Consider the following 20,558-nt stretch of genomic DNA (forward strand, 5'->3'; position numbering starts at 1 on the left):
ATTTTAATTTTTTTTGGTAATGAGAACTATAAGCACTAAGGACAAATTTTGTTTTGCTTGGTTTTTTAAAAAACATTTTATCCTACTAAATGGGGAATTTTCCAAATTAAGAATCTAATGACTGTTTTTTTTTTTCCTGTAACTTTTGTCTTATGTTCAATTTTAGCATCCTGAATGCTAATTCTTATATCCTACATGTGAGAATGTTTAAAGACTTTGTTCTGTTCTCTATACTGCTGTTATTTTCTTTGGAGAAAATGTTTAATGTGATCAACTCAGTCTTTTCACCTTTAGATTCAGATACTATATATATCTCCAACATTTAATGAATATTTTCTTTATACTCGTCACTCGTACATTTTTACGAGTATTCATTGAACCTACTGACAACTCGAAGACACAGCTATCATTAGCCCCATTTTGTGGACAAGCATCTGTGTACAGAAAGTTGAAAGTGACTTGTCAAAGGTGTACACCAGGCAAGGGCAGAGCTGATGACCTTTATTCTTTGCAGGCTTGCACCTAGGAGATGTATATCTGGCAAACTAAGTTCAGTGCTTTTTCTGCACATAGTTAAATTCAGAATCAGGTTCTAGGAAACAAAAACGGTGATTTTCTTTGAAGAACAAATTTAAATAGGACCTTCTTGGATTGAAAGTGCGTCATTAAATTGCAGCATCCACTGGGCACGCTTCTGCCTGCAGGGGAGGTAAATATCTCCCAGTTTAACTGACTCCCATGGTTATGCTGTTTACTGTCTTAATTTTGCTATAACATGGTAGACTTGGCAAGAGGGCTGATTATAGCCTAACATGTTGACAGGTGTCAAGAATGGCCTAAAACTTACTTGTGTTTTATTCTTTTTGGACTTTTTTTAAAGTCATAAAGTTTTCTTTATTCTTTTCTATTTCTAGAAAATAGGTACTTTTAGAAGATATAACCACAATATGATTGTCACACATATTTTTTTTAATTAATAATTTCTTCACATCATCGAATTAGTAAATATTCCAATTTCCATTGTCTCAAATGTCATAAATGGGTGTTTTAATTGGTTTATCTGAATCAATCTCCAAATAAAGACCTCATATTGTGATTGATCGCTATCTCTTAGGTACCTTTTTTTTTTTAAAGATTTATTTGTTTTTATTTGAAAGTCATAGTTACACAGAGAGAGAAGGAGAGGCAGAGAGAAATAGGTCTTCCATCCGCTGGTTCACGCCCCAGCGCTGATCTGGAGCCAGGAGCTTCTTCTGGGTCTCCCACATTGGTTCAGGGGCCCAAAGACTCGGGCCATCTTCTACTGCTTTCCCAGGCCATAGCAGAGAGCTGGAAGTGGAGCAGCCGCGACTCGAACCGGCACCCATATGGGATGCCAGCACTGCAGGCGGTGGCCTTACCCGCTGTGCCACAGCGCTGCCCCCTTAACTACTTTTAAATGTACACATTCCCTTATGCTTATCCTCTAAATCTTTTTTCCCCCTTTCTTCACCTTTTGCAGTTTGTGTTTTGAAATGGAATTGTTTGTTCTCAAGCATTTTTGACAGATCTAGCTGATGTCATCATGTGGTGTACGTTAACCTGTTTCTCTTTGTTTTGATTCAGATTTTATTTTCCTTCTTTTATTATTTGGCGAAAATTTCTTCTTAGGTGTTGGGATTGTCCTTTAAGAGGCACATAGTATCTGGTTATATTTTAGGTTTACTTTGAAAGGTGAGCTTTTACAACTGGAATTTATTATATTTGATAGATTACAGTGGTTACTGTTGACTGCCCATCTACATTCTTACGGGTGGAATTTTTAAAAAAAATTCTAATTAGCGTACACAGGACTCCTAGTTTTAGAACTTAGTCCCAGGTAGTATCATTCATTCAACAAATATGTGCATGCTGATAGATTTCAGGATCCAGGTAAAGTTTGTGAGGCTGGCAGTCTTTAATTATATGCCCTTAGCTCTGAACACTGATGTGACAAATTAAATAGCAGAAAGGGCCCCTACCCGTATACATACAGCTTGGGATTTCATTGCAGATCCTGCTTATAGGAGCTGGATAAAGAATGTTCTTACTGGCCCATTTTCTGCTGTTTGCTTGTGAGGGACCAAACATTTCCCCATTCTTCATAACATCCCTGATTCCAGGGGATTCAGCTTGCTGGCGTGTTCATCACCAGTTTACACTGGAAGGAGTTATCTCTGGTTGTCTACTCACTGGTCCCCATAACCAGACCTTCACAATCCCCAAAGGAAATGCCATTTAGTAATCGAACTTAATCCAGTCCTATATAGGAAAAAAAAATTAAGTATCCGTCACTGGACACAAGAAATGAAGAGAAACTTGGAGGGACCAAGTAGGCAGACAAAATAACTTACAAAAAAAATTGAATGAAAGAATATGGAGTTTTACAACTATATATTTAAGTATAAAATTGTGTTGTACTGATACAGTAAAAACAACCTGCTGTATGAATAATAATTTGTGATTAAAATTCTTGGAACTAAACATTTTTAAAATGCAACAGACAAAACAGAATGGGCACTGCCAAAATTTTAATGTATTGCCAAGAAATTCATTATACAATTGTATGTTCTTTCCAGCAGTATGTGAAAGTTCAAATTGCCCCACAACCTTCCTAACAATGATTTTATCACTTTTTAAGTGATGAACATTTTAGAGAGTAGTATTTTCTGTAGATGCAAGAGTAGATTGAATATTTGCTGACAGAGGAGTGGATTGTGGAAGTCCTTCGTATTGAGGTATTTGTGCCTCTGTAGTGCACGTTACGACTATACTTCCTAGCCTTGTTGCCCTCATGGGCAGGGCTACATGACCAGTTGTGAGTGGAAAAGCTGTATACCACTGTCTTCCAGAGTTTTTTTTCCCCTTCTGTGGAGACCAGTAACATCTATCTATCTGCCTGGATCCCAGAATACAATTGATAGAACAGAATCCCCAGTGAGCTTCTGGTATGTATACAACAGTAGTGAGAAATAAATCTTCAAACTTCTGGGGTTTCTGAGTTAGCAGCAAAGTATGTGCTAGCAAATCGTGACTGACAGAAGCTCTTATAACTTCTTCAGCCTACCAGCAGATACAGAGTTGAGTTAATTGGTCTTTTTCTTTTATACCTATAACTACCAGTCTTTTTTTTTTTTAAAGAGTTATGTATTTATTTGAAAGTGAGAGTACACACAGAGAGAAGGAGAAGCAGAGAAAGAGGTCTTCCATCTGCTGGTTCACTCCCCAGATGGCCGCAACAGCCGGAGCTGTGCCAATCAAGAGCCGGGAGCTTCTTCCAAGTCTCCCACGCGGGTGCAGGGACCTAAGGACTTGAGCCATCTTCTACTGCTTTCCCAGGCCACAGCAGAGAGCTGGATCAGGAGTGGAACAGCAAGGACTGGAACCAGTGCCCATATGGGATGCGTGCACTGCAGGCAGTGGCTATACCTGCCACGCCATAGCACCAGCCCCACTTCCATTCTTTTTTTTTTTTTTTTGACAGGCAGAGTGGACAGTGAGAGAGAGAGAGACAGAGAGAAAGGTCTTTCTTTGCCGTTGGTTCACCCTCCGATGGCCGGCGCGCTGCAGCTGGCACACCACGCTGATCTGATGGCAGGAGCCAGGTACTGCTCCTGGTCTCCCATGGGGTGCAGGGCCCAAGGACTTGGGCCTTCCTCCACTGCACTCCCTGGCCACAGCAGAGAGCTGGCCTGGAAGAGGGGCAGCCGGGCCACTTCCATTCTTTTAAAATGAATTCTTTAATAGGAGTCCAAGTCAGTTGTCTATGAGCTATGGATAAATTGTTTGATAGTGTAGTAGGCAACTTCTAAAGATGTTCTCCAGTGATCCTTACATCCTGGCCTTCCTGCCCTGGTATAATCTCCCCATGAGTGTGGCCTGGATTTGTAGATTCCCTTGTAATGAATAAACAGCAGAAGTAATGGGATGTGATTTCCTGGCCTTGGCTATGAAAACACTGTAGTTTCCAGTTCTACCCTGTTTCCATGTAAGGCAGGGGTGGAAAGTGACCAGCCCACAGGCCATAGAAAGCCTTCGAAAACATTTGTTCTTGCTCAGCTAAGGCACTGCAGGCAAAACTTGAAATTCTATGAATCTATAGCAGACTAATTTTTGAGTAGGTAATTTGGTATGGCCTGCAGATGTTGTCCTAAATATCTAAATAGCCCTTGGCCAAAAAAAAAGGGGGGGTCCCCTGAAGGGAAGCCATCTGCTATGTTGGGAGCTGCCACATGAACAGAAACATGTGGCAAGTAACATGTCTCCAGTCAAACCCCAGCTTGGTCCAGAAACCACGGGAGTGAGCTTGCAAGCAGATTCTCCCCTAGTGGAGTCTTGAAACGACTTCAGCCCGTAACTGCAATCCCAGGAGAGATCCTCAGCTGCTCAGACCCAGCCAAGTCACTCTGGAATTCCTGACTCACAAAAAGTGAGGGAATGAATATTGTTTTAGCTCATTAAGCTTTGAGATAGGTTGTTATGCAGCAAAAGATGACACATATATATAGGGGGGCCCTAAGTTCCAGTTTGCCCAGGTCAGAAAAAGTTTGTACTTGTTGCCCCAAAATGGTTCTGACTACCATTCACTTTTCCTCTTTAAAGAGCCACAGGCTAAGATCACTGTATTGAGACTCAGTTGAGATCTTCTATGACATAGGTTTTTTTAAGGGCAGAGAGAAGGAGGTCCCGCATCTGCTGGTTTACTTCACAAATGCCCACATCACTGGGGCTGGACCTGGCTGAAGCAAGGATGCGGAAACTCTATTCAGGTCTCCCACGTGATGGCAGGAACCCAATACTTGAGCCATCAGCTGGTGCCCTGAAGGTGTGTTAGTAGGAAGCTGGTTTAGAAGCAGAGGTAGGACTTGATCCTAGGCAGTTTTTTATGGGATGCAAGCATCCTAAGAGGCAGATTAATCTGTTGTACCGTAATGCCTGCACCTAAAATATCCTTTAATTACCATAGCCAATGATTGTTTTAGCTTACTGATATTTTCTCAAGGAGAAGTAATACTGGTGGAAAATACAGAAATTCCTTGGACATTTTGCCTGGAAATCCTTTATGTCCAAGTAGCTTCTAACTAGATCTCTGGCAGATTTCTACATGGCAGGTGAAACTTTTGACATACCCTTCTACCTTTGATTCTGTTGGTCTGGAAGACTATGAACTAGATTTCTCACATACTTTAGAATTAGGATATTCTTGGTTGCTGCCAGGTTAAGAAATTAAGTAAAATTTGCACGAGTTTTAGGCTTCTAGGCACCTACCAAAAAGCAATTGTCCTGTCCTCCCTCCCCAAACAAAGTATGTTCTCATTTGGGTTACGGGTTTTTGTAAGCAAGTGTCACAAGTGATTTTACAAAATCCATAAGCCCTAATAAAATACTTCATTTGGATAAAGTGCAGTCCCCCAAATTTACATTAAAAATTTAGCTTTTTATTCTAAAGTAATTAAAAACTCACAAGAAGCTACAGAAGTAATAGAGAATTCTTGGGTTCTTTTCATTTGGCTTCCCCCAAGATAGCGTCTTGTGTAATTATACTAAGTTGACCAAACCTGGAAATTGATACTAGTACAATAATATTAACTAAATTATAGATCTTGTGCAGAGTTCACCAGGTTTTTTTTTTTAAGATTTATTTATTATTTGAAATGCAATTTCAAATTACAATTACAGAGGCAGAGGCAGAGAGATCAGTTGGCTGCAATGGCCGGAGCTGTGCTGATCCGAAACCAGGAGCCAGGAGCTTCTGGGTCTCCCACGCGGGTGCAGGGGCCCAAGGACTTGGGCCATCTTCTACTGCTTTCCCAGGTCATAGCAGAGAATTGGATCAGAAGAGGAGCAGCCAGGACTCGAACTGGTGCCCATATGGGATGCCAGCACTGCAGGTGGTGGCTTTACCCACTATGTCATAGCAGCAACCCCAAAAAAGATTCCTATACTTCTTTAGAGAAACGCTCTCCCTGACCTTAACCCTGTGGATCATCACTAAGGTGTTCATTTCAGAAATGACATATGTATGGAATTGTACAGAATCTTTTTGAGATTGCCTTTTTTCTCACATTGTGATAACATTGACATTCATCTGAGTTATTGCATATATCGGACAGTTTCATTCACGGGCGGTTGTGGTGCCGCAGTGGGTTAGATGACTGCTTGGGATGCCTGCCTCCCACGCTGGAGTGCTGGTCAGGTCCTGGCACCCGCACTTCCAGTCCAGCTTCCTCTGATGCATCTTTGGAGGTAGCAGATGATGGCTCAAGTGCTTGGGCCCTTAGTACCCATGTAGGAAACCTGTATGGAATTCAGGCTCCTGGCTTTGGCCCAGCCCAGCCCAGCCCTGGCTATCATGAGCACTTGGGGAGTGAACCAGGAGAGGAAAGGTTGGTCTCGATCTCTCTCTCTCTCGCTCACTTTCTCTTTCAAGTAGATGAAAATAAATATTTTTAAAAAGTAGTTTCATTCATTTTTATTGCTGAATAGTGTTCCAGATTGTTCATCCATTCATCTAGTGAAGGATTTTGTACTATTTTTAGATTTTGCCCGTCATAAATAAAGCTGATGAATATTCATGTACAGATTGTTGTGTTGACATAAGTGTCATTAACATAAATTTTTATTTCTCAGTGGCATAAATCTGGTTTGTGTGATAAATGCAAGTTTAGCTTTATAAGAAACTGCCATACTGTCTCCCACAGTGGCTATACCATTTTACATGCCTATCAGACATGCATGAGATCCAATTGCTCCACGTTCTTGCCAGCACTCAGTATTGCATTTCTGTTTTAGTCATTCTAATAGGTGTGTGGTCATATCTCATGGCTTTGTTTTTGCATTTCTCTAGTATGTAATAATCATTTTTCCATGTGTTTGTTATCCTTTATATCCATGAAGTGACTGAATCTTTCTTTGAGAGGCAGAGAGATACATAGAAAGCTCTCATTTGCTAGTTGACTCCCTAAATACCCACAAGGGCCAGGGGTGGGCCAAGGCCAAGGCCAAAGCCAGAAGCCAAGAACTCCATCTATGTCTTCCACATGGGTGGCAGGAACCCAATCATTGGAGCCAATACGCCAATACGCTGCAGGAAACTGGGGTCAGGAGTCAGAGGCAGGCATCAAACTAAAACACTCCAATATGGGCATCTTAACCATCAGCCAAAATGCCTACCCATGAGTCACTTCCTAATTGAATTGTTTCCTACTGTTGAGTTTAGAGCCCTTTACGTATTCTGAATACTAGTTTTGTGTTGTTTTTTTTTTTTTTTTGCCAGATATGTGGTTTTATTCTGTGTTTTCATCCTTTTAACAGGGTGCTTCACAAAGAAAATGTTTCGAATTTTAATGAAAGTTTGATCTTCATTTTTTATTTCATGGATCATGCTTGTGGTACCAAATAAATTTTTTTAAATTTGAGGGGAAAGAATAGTTTTTATATAAACTCAGATATTTTTCCCTTTTCATTGCTGTTTCCAAATTTGATTTTTCTGGTTTCTATTACTTCCTTTGCACCTAAATAGGATTCTGGATTGTGTAATTATATTAAGGTCTCTTCTTTCAGAATTCGAAAATGTCCTTCCATTTTCTTCAGGCTTCCATGATCTTGATAAGAAATCTGTTACTCATACTGTTCTTCCCCGTGTAACAGGTTAAGCTGCTGCCTGTAATGCGGCATCCCATGTGGGCACCAGTTCAAGTCCTGGCTGCTCCACTTCTGATCCAGCTCCCTGCGGATGCACCTGGAAAGCAGCAGAAGGTGACCCAAGTGCTTGGGCCGCTGCACCCATATGGGAGATCCGGATGAAGCTCCTGGCTTTGGCCTAGCCCAGCCCCAACTGTTGCAGCCATTTGGAGAGTGAACCAGCAGACAGAAGATCTCTGTCTCTCCCTGTCTCGCTGTAACTCTGAGTTTCAAAATAAATAAATCTTAAAAAATTTTTTCTTCATCTTTAACTCTCAGAAACATGATTATGGTGTCTCTGAGAATATTAGTTTCTTTGGGTTTACCCAGTTTGGGGTTAACTGTGTCTCCTTGAATTTAGCCTGGTGTCTTAAGTCAGGTTTGGGAAGTTTCCAGCCGTTAGTTCTTCAAATATGGTTTCAGTTCTCCACTGTGTCTCCTCTTTTCCTGGGATTTCAGTGACATGAATATTAGAGCTTTCATTATTGTTCTATAAGTCTCTTGAGATTTTACTTATTTTTATTCAATTTATATTCTTGTGTTGAGATTGGATAATGGATAAGGGCTGCTATTCACTGCTTATTTTGTCTGTCAGCTGCATTCTTCCTTGACTCCATGTAGGGAGTGTTTGTTGTTGTTGTTGTTTTGGTTTTTTTAGCTTAGATTGTTTGTTGGTTTGTTTTCTAAAATTTCCATGTGGCTCTTTATAGCACTGATCCAAGATGAAAGTGTCCTGGTTCTTGACATTATTAGTAGTTTTACGTTGTGTCCTAGATACTTTCAGCATTATGAGACTCGAGCTCCTTAAATCCTGTTTATAAGGAGATAAAACTGTCTAGATCCTGAATGTGTATCCCGGCCCATTTCTGTAGGGTATGCTTTCATTTCACTTTAGTTGTCAAAGCCTTTGCAGTGCTCTTCTAGTTGGCCCTATTTGGATGTGACCCGGAACCCATCTGAAACCTGAACAGTGATAGTCAGAGAAGGCTGACTTGATTATAGTCAGTGTCATGCAGGAGTAGCCCAGAATGTCCGCACAGTAGAGCCCTTTGGTAAGCTCCCTTCTCTCTGATCCTCCCTCAACCTCCAGTTGCTTTATGCAGGCTGCTGCCTCTTTGTAGCTGGTCACCCAGTGCAAGGAAGGGATAGTCTACAAGGGCCGAACTTATAATCTCTGTTCAACACAGTGATGGGGGTTGAGGGGCTTTTTCCTATGGTGTTCACTGTAAGTAGGGTGAGTATAATAAAATGTGTTTTTTCTTCCCTTCTGCAGGGCCAGTCTTCACATTCTTTGGCCTGTATGAGTGCAGACTTTCTTTTCTGTCTGCATCCTTGATGATTTGAGGTTTTAGTTTTCCCTCGTAACCAAGCCAAAAGAAGGCCAAAAGAAAAAAAAAATAAAACAAGAAGCTTACTACCAGGTTATTCCTCACATCCCGAAGTGCCTACTAGCCAGGTAGCCAGATCACCATCTCTCTACCTTTCAGAGGTTTTTGATAGTTGCTTTATGTATTTCATCCAGGATTCTTTTTTATTTTGTTTTGTTTTGTTTGAAAGACAGGAGAGAGAGAGAGGGAGAGGGAGAGGGAGAGGGAGAGGGAGGGAGGGAGGGAGGGAGGGAGGGAGGGAGAATGAGAGGAGAGGAGAGAGAGAGCTTCATCCACTGGTTACTCCCCAAATTGCTGCAACAGCAAGGTTTGGCCAAGCTTAAACAAGGATCCGGGAGCTTCATCTGAGTCTCCCACTTGGGTGCGGGAACAAGCACTTGGGCGTCTTCACTGCTTTCCCAGGCACATTAGGAGGGGGCAGGATCAGAAGTGAAGCAGCCAGGACTTGAACCATCTTCCATATGGGATGCAGGCATTGCAGGTGGTGGCTTAACCCATTAAGCCGTAACACTGGCCCCTCACCCAGGATTTTTATTTATAATCAGTGGAAGGAATATACTTGCTCCATCTTGTGTAGAAACTGAAGTCCCAAAAACAACCTTTCAAAAAACAGGCTTCTGAATTGAAGGAGTCAAAGCATTTAACCATAAAGGAACTATTTGAGAGCAAACTAACACTTATTAAACACTTGTGTTTCTTAAACATTCCAATAACATAGCAAAGAAGGTGATTCCTTTTAACCTCTATGCCGTGCTCTACATCTGTAGAGGTTTTTGATTTTAGAATATGGAATGTAAAAAGAATGCTGTAGCAGATACCTTGCATACAGACTTTCCAGTATTGCTTTTTGTCAATATATTTTTTCTTAAATAAAAGAACAAAATAATAAAAATGAAGCTGATAAACGTTCAGTCACCCTTCCTATTCCCCTTTGTGCCCAAGAAATTGTGAATTTAATGATGCCTTTTCTATTTTTTATACTTATGTATAGGATAAGGATATATATAGATATCCATAAATAAATGCATTTTGGTTGTTACAGTGAATATTTATACAAATTGCATATGTAACTGAACTTGTTTTTCCATTCAACTTTATGTTTTAGGATAGTCTTTTTTTTTTTTTTAAGGATTTATTTTTTATTTGAAAGGCAGAGTTACAGAGAGGCAGAGGTAGAGAGAATCTTCCATCTGCTGGTTCACTCCCCAAATGGCTGCAACGGCTGGAGCTGCGCTGATCTGAAGCCAGGAGCCAGGAGCTTCCTCTGGGTCTCCCATACAGATGCAGGGGCCCAAGGACTTGGGCCTTCTTTTACTGCTTTCCCAGACCGTAAGCAGAGAGCTGGATCAGAAGTGGAACAGCTGAGACCCGAGCTAGCACCCATATGGGATGCCAGTACTGCAGGCAGCAGCTTTACCTGCTATGCCACAGCGCTGGCCCCTTGTCTTCTTTTTTAATAGGTAAATTTGGTCTTTACACTTGATAAGTATCATCCTGTTTGTACTTCCCTCTAAATTACATTTTCTGATCTATTTTCCACGTTCAGCTTAGGTATTTTATTTATAACCTATGTTTAAGAAGCTAAGTTACTACTGGAATGTGACTTAGCTGACTGGCTGACATGCTCTGTTTCTTTGTCTTGCTGAATATTTCAAGATGTTTTTCTACCACTGGACCTTTCAGTGATGGTTTATGATCAGGAAACTTTCTTAATCTTCGCAGGTCTAAAATGTCTTTATTTTTTACACTCATTTTAGAAGGATAAATTATCTGGGTTTAAAATTCTGTGTGCTTATTTTCCTTACTTCAACATCTTGTAGATAGTCCATTGTACTCTGGAAACTTATGTTGCTTTAAAAAAAAAAATGGATGTCAGTTTGATTATCTTCGAAGGAGATGTGTGTTCTACTGGCTTCTGAATTTCACCAAGATGTACCTGTGTATGTATGTATTTGTTTCTTCTTTTGGGACGCATTATACACTGTTAAGCTGGAACTACGTACCTTCCATTCTCAAAATGTTTCATTCTTTTTAAATACTGATCCTCTCCCATCTTTCTCTCCTTCTTCTGCACTTTTCAGTCTGCCCTCCACAACTTTACATCCGTCCAGCCTCATGACTGGTGACTTCCTCACACCATTGTTCTAATTCATTACCTTTGTCATTAACTGAGTATAATCCACTGTGTAACCCATCTGTATAAGTTCTTTTGTTTCAAGGACTATTTTATTCTATGTTTGTTTTCAAATTTATCTGTTCTTATTTCATAATCTTGTTTTCAGTTACGGGTTTTAGTTCTTCCATTATCTCTTTGAGCATGTAAACATACTCATTTTATGTCTGTTTACTCTGTCATTTCTGTCTCCCTACGAAAGAATTTTTCCATTTGTTGCTGTTTAATGTGGAATTTCATTATGCTTTAGAAATTTGTATTTGTGATCTCATCTTCTGTAGGAATTTTCTTCTAATTTTGTTTTTGGCTTGGTTGTGGACACAGTGCCCCCTTTGGAGAAAGTTTTAGATCGTTTCTACTGGGTCCCTGTATGGTTCCCTGAAATTGAACCAATGTTCTTTTGCTGAATGGGACTCCGTCACCAGGCAAATAGTAGGACTTGGCTCCTGCATTCACATATTGTATCCCTGGGCTAGTAGATACTGATTTTCAGTCCTTCTATTGGAACAGGGCTTTCCTCATTCTACATATATCCATTTCAGTTCCTACTGTCCAGTGACTACAGTCAGTTTCTAATCTCCACTCCCTGACGTCACTGAACCACCAGCCGTCCGGTGCGGAGGTGCACACAGTCCAGGTACCTGCACTGCCCACACTGTCTGACCTTCCGTGCTTTGCTGGAGGTTTGCTAGTCTTCCCTCAGAAACGGTGTGTTGTTAGTGTTACCCACTGTTCTCCCATTCTGTGTTTAGTTGTCATAAGTATTACATCAGACAATATTATAATTTTTTGTTTTAGTGGTCTTGTTTAAAGAATTTAAGAAGCAAGACAGTTGGTTATATGTACCCAGATATTTACAAATTTATTTATTCTTGTGGTTCATTTATTCCTGAAATCTTAAATTTCCCTCTCATCATTTCTTGTTCTTCAGGAAACTGTTTTTAAATGAGGGAAAAAGGATTATTTCAATAGCATGTTCGTGTCTTTGGAGCAGGAATATGAATAGATCCCACATCTGTTCAGTGTGTATCAAACAAGAAGTGCTGCTGGTATTTTTTGTACATTATTTCACTTAGTACTCACACTTCGCCTGAGAGCTAAGTGGCCTTATCTCCATTTTACAGACGATGAAACAGCTTTAGGAATTAGTTACTTTAAATAACAGCTAGTTAGCAGTAGGTCTAGAATTAAAACTCAGGGTTAGAAACTTTACACGACTTTTTTTGCTTTGCTATGTTGTTTATTGACTCAAGTATTAAACAATTTTAAAGGGGCTGGCACTGTAGCACACTAGGTTAATCCTCCACCTGTGGCATCCATATGGGCGCTGGTTCTAGTCCCGGCTGCTCCTCTTCCTATCCAGCTCTCTGCTGTGGCCTGGGAAAACAGTAGAAGATGGCCCAAGTCCCTGGGCCCCTGCAAACGCATGGGAGACCTGGAAGAAGCTCCTGGCTTCGGATCGGCGCAGCTCTGGCCACTGCAGCCATTTGGGGAGTGAACCAGTGGACAGAAGACCTTTCTCTCTGTCTCTCCCTCTCACTGTCTGTAACTCTGCCTGTCAAAATCCTTAAAAAAATTTTTTTAGAATATGTTTGAGAGGCAGAAAGAGGAAGGGACAGAGAAAGTCCCCCTTCGCTGGCTTACTACCACAATACCTGCAACAGCCAGGGCTGGGTTGGGACAGAAACCTGGAGCTGGGAACTCAATCCAGGTCTCTTCATGTGGGTGGCAGGAATCCAGTTGAGCCACTACTATTGCCTCAGGGCTGCATTAGCAGGAAGCTGGAGTCCAGATCCAGAAGTTGAACTTTTTTGTACTCTGATGTGGGAGGTGGGTGTGTTAACTGCTAGGCTAAATGTCCACCCAAGTATTTGTTTTTAGTTCATTTTATATCCTTTCAATTTTGATAACCAGGTTTGGACACTATTCCAAAGAAAACTAATGAAGCTTAACTAAATTTTGCCTAAAAGTGCCTGACAGTAATTGTTGCACGATCCCATTTTTTTTCAAGAGACATGAGATTTTTATACAAAAAAGTGTTTACAAAACATGTGCCACAAAAGCTAAATTAGGGGCTATTATGGCATAACAGGTTAAAGCTGCTTCCTGTAATGGCAGCATCCCATATGGTTGCCAGTTTGAGTCCCAGCTGATCTATTTCTGACCCAGCTCCTTTCAAGTGGCCTGGGAAAGCACGGGAAGATGGTTCAAGTCCTTGGGCCCCTGCACCCATGTGGAAGACGCAGATGAAGCTCTTCCCTCCCAGCTTGGGCCTAGCCATTCTGGCTATTTGGGAATGAACCAGCGGATGGAAGCTCTCTCTCTAACTCTAACTCTCTAACTCTCTCTCTAACTGCCTCTCAAATAAATAAAATACATCTTTTTAAAAATGACATTCTCCTTTCTAATTTTCATTGTTTTTATTTTTCCTTAAAACAACGCTATTTGTTGGCACAGTGTGCTGATGGCTTCAAAGAACAACCCAGTGTGCTCTGCACCTTGTCAAGGGAGAGCTTTTTTGATTCTCCCACATTTCATCATTAAGGCAATTTTTTCTTTTCTGGAAGAGTATGCATTCATTGCTTGCTTCCTGGATTTGTTTAAACCTTCCTCTCCCTCCCCCAGATGCAGCCTAGACAACAGAATCACACTGTAATCTCAGGGCCCAAGGGGCAGGTCAGGGGCATCAGGGTGGTTGAGACCTGGGCCAGGGAGCCGCCAGGCTGCTGAGTCCTTAGGCTCTGGACCCTGTGCGTGTATCTTTTAGTCTTCTTCTTTTTTTTTTTTTTTTTTTTTTTTCATACTATAAAATCCTAACCTTCCTTCCTAACTACAAATCGTTTCTAGGAAATACTGAAATTGTTTAAGGACTTTCGTTCAGCCTCTCTTCCTAGAACTCTGTCGCTCAGTAGCATTAGACTTCAGGTTGACAATACTTACCTGAACAGCAGACACTGTCCCAAGCGAAAGGCCATATTTTAGACAAGATATTGAAATAATAGCTAGTTCTCTACTTGTACCTTCCCGAGTGGCTGGCACCACACACTGCTGTTGCTCCTTTGCTGTCTCCCAAGTTTTTATAGCCTACCCGGTTGTCTCCTTCCATACAAAGTATTGTCCTCATTGTCTTCTGAAATGTATTGGAAGTAGCTTATTTTAACCAGTGAAACATCTAGATTTTCTGTTTTGAGCAGCTTTACTATTCATTTGTAGTTCATGTTGTATAAAAAGTCTTAAATACAAGCAAATTACACCCTCCCCCCCATCCTTTATGCCACACTTTTGAAGAAAGAGTCTGCATTGACTTCTCCTTTGGCTGCTTGCTCCTTTGCAACAAGTAGCAGTTTTGGATCCAGTTCTTTGTGGCAGCACCATTGAGGGAAAGTCTGCATTTTTTAGGAACACTGACCTCAATCCTGGTGCTGTTGGATTCCACCCTGGTTTCTGGGAATTTATGACTATTATTTAAAGCACTAAAGTCTTGAGTCTCACCAAATTTTTGTTTTCTTCAAATGATCTTCAGAAACACGTTTGTAATAAATTTAAAACACCGTACACAGAACTAAAAAATAGTTTTACTAGTGAGCTTAAAGTATAGTGCAACAAAAATAGATCAAAAGCAACACATTTCTCTTGCATTATTATTTTTTTTTTTTTTGACAGGCAGAGTAGACAGTGAGAGAGAGAGAGACAGAGAAAAAGGTCTTCCTTTTTCCGTTGGTTCACCCCTCAATGGCTGCTCCAGCAGGCGTGCTGCGGCTGGTGCACTGCACCGATCTGAAGCCAGGAGCCAGATGCTTCTCCTGGTCTCCCATGGGGTGCAGAGCCCAAGCACCTGGGCCATCCTCCACTGCACTCCCTGGCCACAGCAGAGAGCTGGACTGGAAGAGGGGCAACCGGGACAGAATCCAGTGCCCCGACTGGGACTAGAACCCGGGGTGCCGGCGCCGCAGGCAGAGGATTAGCCTAGTGAGCCACGGCGCCAGCTCTCTTGCATTATTTCTAAAATCCCTAGACCTTGTAGAATAGTTGTTCTTTTTTCATTTGAGTTCTATAAGAAAACAATCTGTAGGGGCTAGCATTGTGGCATAGCAGGTTAAGCTGCTGCCTACAACATGAGCATCCCATATGGTCACTAGTTCAAGTCCCCACTGCTCCACTTCTGATCCAGCCCCCTGCAAACAGCCTGGGAAAAGCAGTAGAAGATGGCCCAAATACTTGGGCCCCTGCACCCATGTGGGAGACCTGGAAGAATCTCCTGGCTCCTGTCTTCAGCGTGGCCCAGCTCTGGAGAGTGAACCAATGGATGGGAGATCTCTCTCTCTCTAACTCTGACTTTCAGATAAATAGTACAATTTAAAAAAGGAAAATAATTTGTAGTTGATTTTTTCACAGACTATTGCAAAATTTTTGAGTTCAGAGGAAATTCAGGCAATCAGACTTGCATTTTAGAAGTTAATTTAAAAGAAAGCCATGATCTTTGACTTGACGTAGATTGAAATGAAATTATCTTGTTTTTATGAATATTCCCCAAAGGAACAGTGATACAGAATGGGGTGAGTTACCAGGCTAGCCTCTTAAGGCTCACTGCTTTTATGGAAAACTTGTCAATTCTAGGCACCAGAGAATTCTGTGTCCCACACTGACTGCATTTTCCAAAGAAACAGCAGCAGGGGTGACTGGATAGCAGAGTTACAACTTCTGTATTATGCGGGGCATCCCCAATCCACAGGGAGCTGCAGTATGGAAGGTGGACAGGGGAAATGGGCAAAGCTCCAAATGGAAGGAACAATGTGTCTGAAGGCTGGGAAGTGAGAGCTCAGCAAAGCGGAGCGACAGCTGGGAGACTCCCTTGGACCAGAGACGCGATAGGGAGCACAGAGAGGCGAGATGGAGTGTTCCATGGGGCAAGGGATGAAAACCACATATTGTGACAGAAGGGAGGAAAAGGGAGCAGAAAGGGGTGACAAATCACACATCATACATATATCAAGGCGCCTGGCCACACCCATAGCAAGTAATGGATGAGTGGACACTCCAGCTCCTCTGTCTCCCATCCTGGGTTACTCATGATCCTGGGATGTTGTGAATATCCCTGCCCTGCTGGCTGCTGCTATCTGGCCTCACAGATATTCTAACCCTTGGATGTACACTCCCTTGCCTCCCATTCCCCTGTTTCTCACCTCAGATTTGGATTCCCAAATGATCCCTTCAGTTAACAATCTTCTTTTCCTGATTGGTTTAGTGGGTGAGGTGGGAGCTGTGACTCACTGCTGGCAAGAGTGAGATTAGCAGGGCTGGCACTGTGGCAGAGCAGGTAAAGCCATCACCTGCAGTGCCAGCATTCCATATGGGTGCCAGTTCAAGTCCCGGCTGCTCCACTTCCGATCCAGCTCCTTGCAATTCCTGGGGAAGCAGTGGAAGATGGTCCAAGTCCTTGGGCTCCTGCACCCGCATGGGAGACCCGGAAGAAGCTCCTGGCTTTGGATCCCCACAGCTCTGGCCGTTGCGGCCATCTAGGGAGTGAACCATCGGATGGAAGACCTCTCTGTCTGTCTCTGCCTCTGCCTCTCTGTAACTCTTTCAAATCTTTCAAAAAAAAAAAAAAAAAAAGTGAAATTAGCCTATTAGAACATGAGGCTGAAATGCCAGCCATCAGTCTGGAACTAGTTATAACAATTTCAGCCAAAACCAGGTAAAAGGGTTCTTTCTCAAAATGGTAACATCTGCATAAAACATGCGAGGTTGACTAAGTTCAGCCTCCCAGAACCCATCCCTTAAATGCACGGAATTCTGGACAAAGAAAACTAAGAAGAAGATTTTAAGTTTCTGCCTTTTTAGAAAGAGCAAGCTTCCATCTGCCAGGGCTGGACCACGGTCAAAGCCAGGAGCCAGGAACTCAGTCCAGGTCTCCCCCATAGGTGGCAAAGAACCAACTACTTAAGCCATCATCTGCAGCCTCCCAAAGTCCACACTAGCAGGAAGCTGGAAATCAAACCCAGGTACTTCAGTGTGGGATGCAGGCATCTTAAAGTTCAGCTAAACACCCACGCCTGAGAGGCGATTGATGTATCTGAGGGAAACCAGACTTACCAAGACAAAATTGGAACCTCACATCCGATAAAGGATTTAGGTGCCACTTTTGGGTGTAGTAAACCATTTGAGAAAGCAGTTTAGAGGCTGAAATGTTGGCATTTTTTTTTTTGACAGGCAGAGTGGACAGTGAGAGAGAGAGAGAAAGGTCTTCCTTTTGCCATTGGTTCACCCTTCAATGGCTGCTGTGGCCAGCGCATCGCGCTGATCCAAAACCAGGAGCCAGGTGCTTCTCCTGGTCTCCCATGGGATGCAGGGCCCAAGCACTTGGGCCATCCTCCACTGCACTCCCAGGCCACAGCAGAGAGCTACACTGGAAGAGGAGCAACCGGGACAGAATCCGGTGCTCAACAGGGACTAGAACCCGGTGTGCCAGCGCCACAGGCAGAGGATTAGCCTATTGAGCTGCAGCGCCGGCCCTAAATGTTGGCACTTTTAATGGTTCATGGGAGTCAGGGACAGAACTCTGGATCAGACATTGGCTCGGGTCAGATATTTTTCCTTGAGCATATAGGTTTCTGACCTATGCTAGGCTCTTATTCTAAAGGGCTCAAGGCGAAGATTGCTCTAGGAGTAGCCTGGGTACTAGAGCCCAGGGCTGACAGGTGGCAGAGGGGATGCCATATTCATAGGGTGTATGTGTGTCCACCCAGAGTCTTCTTGGTCTTTACAACTCTGTTCGACACATATGTTCTGCACAACACTAAATGAACTTAATGCCACTGTATTACACACCTAAAAATGGTTATAGTACTAAATTTTATATTATGTGAACTTTACCATAATAAAACTTTTTTTTTTTTTTTTGACAGGCAGAGTGGACAGTGAGAAGAGAGACAGAGAGAAAGGTCTTCCTTTTGCCATTGGTTCACCCTCCAATGGCTGCCACGGCTGGCGTGCTGCGGCCGGCGCACCGCGCTGATCCGAAGGCAGGAACCAGGTGCTTCTCCCTGGTCTCCCATGGGGTGCAGAGCCCAAGCACTTGGGCCATCTTCCACTGCACTCCCTGGTCATAGCAGAGAGCTGGCCTGGAAGAGGGGCAACCGGGACAGAATCCGGCACCCCGACCGGGACTAGAACCCAGTGTGCCGGTGCTGCAAGGCGGAGGATTAACCTAGTGAGCCGCAGCGCCAGCCAAAACATTTCTTAAATTGGGAACACAATCTACCCATTCTGTCCAGAGGCCCCATCTTCATTGCCTTGCATTCTATACATAACTTCAACAGAACTGCTCACAGCCAACACTGGAAATACTGGTTTCATGACATTGTGCCTCCCTGAGATAAGTGATCATTCCTTTGTTCATTCAACTCATATTGCTTTTTATGTGCTGAACACACACTATGTGGGAGGCCTGGCCTAGCACTAGGAATGCAACAGTGAGATATAGTCTCTTCTCTCAGGGAATGCAGTATAAGTAAGGTAAAGAGATAAAAACTGGCCGGCGCCGCGGCTCAATAGGTTAATCCTCCACCTAGCGGCGCTGGCACACGGGGTTCTAGTCCCGGTCGGGGCGCCGGATTCTGTCCCGGTTGCCCCTCTTCCAGGCCAGCTCTCTGCTGTGGCCAGGGAGTGCAGTGGAGGATGGCCCAAGTGCTTGGGCCCTGCACCCCATGGGAGACCAGGAGAAGCACCTGGCTCCTGCCATCGGATCAGGCGGTGCGCCAGCCGCAGCGCGTCAGCAGCGGCGGCCATTGGAGGGTGAACCAATGGCAAAGGAAGACCTTTCTCTCTGTCTCTCTGTCACTGTCCACTCTGCCTGTCAAAAATAAAAAAATAAAATAAAATAAAATAAAGAGACAAAAACTTAGTACGTAGTAAAAACAATTACACATTGTGCTAAAGATATGGGAGGGAATAGACTAAGTGTCGAGAGAAAATAACAGAGTGCCTATTTTCATGGAGAGAGGTAAAGAAGACATTTTTGAGATGTTGAGTCAAGATGAATGTGCAAGAGCCAGCCAGCAAAGGTGGCAGAGAGAGGGCTCCAAAGGGAGGAGAGCCTGGCAAATGGTTATACATTGACTCTTAATCACCTGCCTGTGCTTCTGATGCATTATGGGGTCAAGCAGTGACCAGCTATCACCTCAACTACAAATACTTGGATAAAGAAAGGGGAAATTGCTGATCAGTTCAAGCAGTTTATTTTCATGTGCATGTCCTTAATGAGGAAGGCTGCTCTGAGCAGATGGCTGCCCGCTCGCCTGATGCAAGGCTTGGGCTAAGGAAAGGCACACATTCTGGGTTTGCCGTCCCAAGGCAGAGCAGCACCTGTTGTGGCCAATAGGCCCTGGAACAGGTCAGCCTATGTTCCAGTTCCAACTGGACCGTATGCAGAGAATTCAACAGAGCACTCAGTCCTTACGTCTAGCTCTCTTGCAAAAAGCCCCATGATGCTCAGGGATATTTGCTGGAGCAAGCTGCCAGGAAAGGAACTAAGTAGGCAGGAGGTGAGCTAGCGCTCAGTGACCACCAGGTGAGGACATCTGAAGCACTTGCTATTTCTGGGGCAGGTTATTTTTGGCCAGAGTGCTGGTCCCCTACCCTGAACCCATTCTTCCCCTTTTTAAAGTTAACAGACTCTGGATATTGTTCTAGCCAATATCATGCCCAGGTAAGAGACCTCCACATACCCTCTTGCAGCTAGGAGTAGCAACTTCAACCAATTCTGGCCAGCTGAACATAAGCAGGAGGTACTGGATAAAACCTCTTGGGAAGCATTTCACAAGAAGCAGAGCTGGATGGATTCTGTCTTCTGCTCTGTCCCTCCCCACCTTTTTTTAAAATCTAGAATGAGTATGTGATGATGCCCAGATCTGCAGCAGCCTTCTTGAGACCATGAGAATGAAAACTACATGCAAAGGAAGGCGGAGTAGAAGGTTGAAATGGCACAGCCTTGGGCTTCTTACCTCCAGAATTAAGTGAGAGGAAAAAAAACAAAAAAACAAAACGAAAAAACACTGCTATTTGAACTTCTATGATTGCATCTCAGTTATATGTAGCCAAACACAATTCTAATGCAAAGGGCCAAAGTGGCCCTCACTGCTGGCCAAGACAGCCAAGCTGCTTCTCCAGCCAGTCAAAGGCGACACGGACACTACCACAACGGGGTTGGGTGGAGGGCTCTCCTTGCCCTTCAGTCCCCTCTACGTCCAGAGGATGATGAAGATAAAAGTATCAGATGGGCCCAAAGGAGGGCATCC

This window comes from Oryctolagus cuniculus, chromosome 1, assembly GCF_051225735.1.
Source record: "Oryctolagus cuniculus isolate XC-2025 breed Fujian yellow rabbit chromosome 1, ASM5122573v1, whole genome shotgun sequence".
Lineage (NCBI taxonomy): Eukaryota > Metazoa > Chordata > Mammalia > Lagomorpha > Leporidae > Oryctolagus > Oryctolagus cuniculus.